A 6,194-nucleotide genomic window follows, 5' to 3' on the forward strand; every position below is an offset into this window, starting at 1 on the left:
TTATGAATTAGCTACAGATACCCTAGAGAATAAAGCGGAAGTATAGCATAGTTAAAGGGCTATTTCCGATGTAATAGGTACGTAGAGAGACCGAACTAATCGGCATCACTATAGCAAGGAAGACTATAGTAGTCGTATTTAATATCGTAGATATAGGCAATAATAAAGACATAATATTGGGGTTACTATGGCATGAAGATTACGACCCAGACATTAGCTAGAAGAATAGTGGCTACCTATAACCCCGAATAGAGTCGTATTTGACTAGCAAGATAAGGAGCGCGCAAGGATCGCAAGCGGACGATGCTTAGAGAAAGGCATATCCTACAGATCTACCGCAAGAGACAGACAGTGGCAGGCAGACCACTACGGACTCTAGAAGAGGCGGTACAACGACATCGATATCACGATAAGAGGAACGAGCTGAACCGCCGATAGCTGTTCTCTCCGTTGACGAATGTAGAGTACTGCAATTAGAGTAGTAGGTTGAGACAGGAGAAATCGCTAGTATTGCTACGGACGGAACCAAGTTCGTATACTATTAGAAAACCGAGAGACGAGACAAGACTAGGGAAGTACCGAAGGAATACGAAGGACACCTAGCATTTGAACCAAAGCACCTGGAAGGATTACTAGAATACGGCCTATAGGATTACGAGATCAAGCTTAAGGAAGGAGCATGACTAAAGTTCTTTAAGATTTACTATACGAGCTAGATATAGAACGAAGAACTTAAGCGATATTTGGAGGAGAACCTTCGAAGAGGATATATCTGCCTATCGACATTGCTAGTAGGCTACCTAATCCTGTTTATGCCTAAGAAAGACGGAAAGCTATAGTTATATGTCGACTATCGGCAATTTAACGAATAGACCGTGAAAAATCGATACCCGTTACCGCTAATCTTACGGCTCCGAGATTAGTTGGCAGGAGCCTAATATTTTACGTGTCTTAACTTGCTATCGGCCTATAACTATATACGGATCAAAGAAGGCGACGAGTGGAAAATGGCCTTTAGGACACCCTATAGCCACTATGAGTACCTCGTCATGCCATTTGGACTTACGAACGCGCTAGCAATGTTCTAAGCCCTAATTGATCAAGCTATCCGACCCTTTCTCGACAAATTTGCGGTATATTATCTTAACGATATACTTATCTTCTCTAAGACAATAGACGAACACCGGAAGCATGTAGAAGTAGTGCTAGACGCGCTACACGCGTATAAGCTATTAGTTAACAAGGAAAAGAGCGAATTCCATGTCAGGAAGACAGTCTTTTTAGGATACAAAATATCCCTAGGATAAATCCAGATGGAACCTTCAAAGGTTAAAGCTATTAAGAATTGGCTATAACCGACGTTAGTCACGGAAGTACGAAGTTTCATCGGATTTACAAACTTCTACCGGATGTTCATCAGGAACTTTAGAGCGATCGTATGACCTTTGCACGAACTTACTAGGAAGAACGCTAAATTCCAATGGGAAGAGCAACACGAGCAAGCATTTATGTAGATCCGTGACGCCATTACTAAAGATCTAGTACTGGTACTACCAGACCCCAAGAAGCTATTCGAGGTGGAAACGGACGCTTTAGACTACGCCATCGGAGGACAATTAGGACAACAAGACAAACAAAGGAAGCTACATCCTATAGCCTTCTTTTCTAAGAAGCTTGATAGACTACGTCTTAATTATCCGATTTACGACAAGGAACTACTTGCGATTGTCGAAGCTTTCAAGGAATGGCGACCATACCTTAGCGGCACGATTGAACCGGTATAAGTATATATAGATTACAAGAACCTGCGATACTTTACGATGACGAAGGAGCTCAACGGATGACAAATACGATGGGCAGAATTCCTTACGGAATTTAACTTTGAGATTCGCTACAAGAAGGGTAAAGAGAACGTACGAGCGGACATCTTAAGCCGACGAACGGATCATACGGAAGGACGAACGGGAGCAACACCACCGTTGTTCAAGGAACGAACAGACGGAACGCTACATCACGAAACGCAGACACCCGTGGAAGATGATCCACTTGACTCGTTCCTAGAATGCTATACAATCTTTCGAGAAGAAAGGATCAACGAGGCATAGTATCAAGCAGCACCTGGACCAGTGGTACCTGACGGAGTAGAAGAAAAAGATAGGAAACTCTGGTACCGAAGTAAAGCGTATATCTACGATAAAGATCAATAGCTGCGAATGATTCGAGAACTCTACGAATCAAAACTCGGAGGATATAAAGGAGTTACGAAGACTGTCGTACAAGTCAAGAGATACTACGACTTTCTACAGTTAATGGCACGGGTTAAGGAAGTCGTATGGAACTGCGATATCTGTAATCGAAGTAAAACGGCATAATATAAGCCGTATAGACTACTTTAGCTACTGCTAACAGCTAACAAACCATAGAGTTTAGTTACGATGGACTTCATTACGAAGCTGCTAGAATCTAAGGATATAGCCATAGGAGTGACCTACAATAGTATTCTTACTGTAGTAGATCGCCTGACCAAATAGGTATACTTCTTTCCCTATAAGGAGTCCTGGACAGCGGAACAGTTAGTAGACGTGATCTATCGGCAAGTTACATTAGTGCATGCTTGGCTGCAAGAATGGATCACCGACAGAGATACAAAGTTCACGTCGAAGTTCTGGCAAGCGTTAATATAACGATTGGGCGTTAATAGCAAGCTGTCAACGGCATATCACCTATAGACCGACGGACAAACGGAGTAACTAAACCAAGTTGTTAAGTAATACCTCCGCTCTTACGTCAATTACTAGTAAGACGACTAGGTCATGCTATTACCAATAGTACAACTTACCTATAATATGACGCCGATAGAAACGACCAAAGTTATACCGTTTTTCGCAAACTACGGATATAAAGCAGACCTTAGGCAAGGACTAGAGGTTATAGTGCTAAGAGCAGTAGTCAAAGTAGAACAGATGTATACATTATACGAGAAGCTTAAGAAGGAACTCGAGTTTGTCAAAACCAGAATGAAGAACTACTATGACAAATATAGGCTTAAGGGACCTTGCCTAGAGAGGGGAGACAAAGTCTACTTGATTATACGGAACTTACAAACCAAACGACTAAGCACGAAGCTAGACTTTAAGAAGGTCGGACCCTTCGTTATTAAGGAACGAATTTCGACATCTAACTATCGACTATCGTTACCGTCATCTATATGACTACGGACGGATGTTTTTCATATTTCACTTCTCGAACCAGCACTAAAGAATGCTAAGGTTGCTATATATATTGAAGCAGAGGACGAAGAGGAAGAATGGGACGTCGAAGAAATTCTGGATTTACGTATTATCAATAGGGAACTGTAGTACCTAGTTAAATGGCTTAATTTTAGACTAGAAGATAACTTATAGGAACTAGTTAAGAACTTGAACTGCCTTAAGAAACTAGAACAGTTCTACCAGCAGAACCTAGATCGACTGTAGGCACTGGCTTAGACAAAACGGCCAAGTCGGCCTCTGATAAATCTAGGCCTAAAGAAGACTAGTCAAACGGGACGTCAGCACCCCAGGACCGTACATCACTAATAATGCGTGCTTCGGACTCCCGTACCCTCTGTTCTTCTGCCTCTATTTCCTCTAGAGACTGTATGCCTCGACGAAATAGCTCGGAACCCTGCTCCTTCAAGAAACGTTTCTGGCGACGAAGACGAGCTAATCGACCGACAGCCGTCTAAAGTTAAGTCTGAAGGACAAAAAGGGCCTCTTTAGCATCGGCCTCTTCTTGTTCTATACGCTTTTGTTCGGATATAATCTTCGTTACTATAAAGAATTAGCTATAAATATTAAAGGTAACAAACCAGGTCACGAACAAGCAGACGCTACATTAGAACCATCGTAAGAACGACCCCGATACACGTACTCGCTATAGCGAGAAGAGCCTAACGCTATACGACAAGCCAAGTTCTACTTAAAACACCACGAACACGGTATGACGTCTATGCCAGAAGAATCAATAAAAGAAGCAAGCGCGGCGCGCTATTAGGATTTCGAGGATCGGCGCTTAGAAACACGATCTGCCATCTTGTTAGTCACCAGCAGTATAGGAAAAGGGAAAAATTACGAGGTATACGTAGAAAGGATGTTAGCGCTATTTGAAACGGCCTAAAAGAGGGCTTTCGGGTCGAAAGCCTTGAAGGAGGGGCATCGTGTCACGGAAATATGCATACAGATGCTGCCTAAGCCACTGGCACGAACGGGCCAATCAAGCCGAAGGAATGATGGACCAATCAGGACGGGATCACGCTTAGCAAGGAATGATCCCAACAGAGGATCACCGGCTCACGATATGAGCCAGGTAAGCTAGTATGAATGATCACCACGACTGCTAGTGATCCTAGGAGTATATATGTATGTAAATAGTCACTCGTTATGGTGGACTCTAGGAGTTCACTAGTGGTAATAATTACAATTATAGTACTTATACTGAGCATTGCTGATTACTGTAAGAGACAACTCTAGTGTTGTTGTGAACCCTTTGGCTTCACCGAATCCCTCAGACGACCTGCCTGCTTGTCCCGCCCAATCCACCTCCGTCTGGACCCTTTTAGAAGAAGTCTGAGTTGGGTTCGTCATAACAAGTTAGAGGAGGTTAAGCGGTAAGAGTAGTAAGAGGCGCCTATTATACCCTTGTTATAGATTAATGATGCCGTTAATGCTATCGACTAGGGCGCTATCTTTGGTTCTATCCTAGGTTTTCCTTTAGTCGATCTAGGTTTTGCTAGTAGAACTATTCTAGTTTTTTAGGGCAGTTTAAATTCTTAACTAGTTTCTATAAGTTATCCTCTAGTCTAAAATCAAGCTATTTAACTAGATACTATAGTTCTCTATTAATAATATATAAATCTAGAATTTCTTTAACATCCTATTCTTCCTCTTTATCCTCTACTTCGATGTTTATAGCGATTTTAGCATTCTTCGGCGCTAGTTCGAGAAGTAAAATATAAAAAACATCTGTCTGTAGTCGTATAGATGACAGTAACGATAGTCGATAGTTAGATGTCAAAATTCGTTCCTTAATAACAAAGGGTCTGACCTTCTTAAAGTCTAGCTTTGTACTTGGTCATTTGGTTCGTAAGTTTCGTACAATCAGGTAGACTTTGTCTCCCCTCTCTAGGCAAGGTCCCTCGAGCCTATATTTGTCGTAGTAGTTCTTTATTCTAGTTCTGACAAACTTAAGCTCGTTTTTAAGCTTCTTATATAGTATATACATTTGTTCCGCTTTGACTGCTGCTCTCGGCACTATGACCTCTAGTTCTTGCCTAAGGTCTGCTTTATATCTGTAGTTCGCAAAGAACGGTATAACTTTAGTCGTTTCTATTAGCATTGTATTATAAGCGAGTTATACTATTAGTAATAGTATGACCTAGTCGTCTTACTAGTAGTTAACGTAAGAACGAAGGTACTACTTAATAACTTGGTTTAGTTATTCCGTTTGTCCGTTAGTCCATAAGTAATATGCTATTAACAGCTTACTATTAATACCTAATTGTTATATTAACACTTGCTAGAACTTCGATACGAACTTAGTATCTCTATCGGTAATCTATTCCTATAGCTAAGCATATACTAATATGACTTGCCAATAGATTACGTCTGCTAGCTATTTAGCTATCTAGGACTCCCCTATAGCTATATCCTTAGATTCTAGTAGTTTCGTAATAAAGTCTATCGTAACTAAACTCTATAGTTTGTCAGCCGTTAGCAGTAGCTAAAGTAGCCTATATGGCTTATATTGTACCATTTTACTTCGATTATAGATGTTATAGCTCTATACGACTTCCTTAACTCGTATCGTTAACTATGGAAAGTCGTAATGTTTTTTGACCTGTGTAACAGTCTTTGTAACTCCTTTGTGTCCTCCAAGTTTCGACTCGTAAAGTTCTCGAATCATTCGTAGCTATTGATCCCCGTTGTAGATATACACTTTGCCTCGGTACCAGAGTTTCCTATCTCTTTCTTCTACTCTATTAGGTACCACTAGTCTAGGTATTGCTTGATACTATACCTCGTTAGTCCTTTCTTCTCGAAAGATTACGTAACATTCTAGGAACGAGTCAAGTAGGTTATCTTCTATAGGTATCTGTATTTCGTAATATAGCGTTCTGTCTATTCGTTCCTTAATTAACGGTAGCGTTATTTCCG

This window comes from Thermothelomyces thermophilus, chromosome 6 (genome assembly GCF_000226095.1).
Source record: "Thermothelomyces thermophilus ATCC 42464 chromosome 6, complete sequence".
Lineage (NCBI taxonomy): Eukaryota > Fungi > Ascomycota > Sordariomycetes > Sordariales > Chaetomiaceae > Thermothelomyces > Thermothelomyces thermophilus.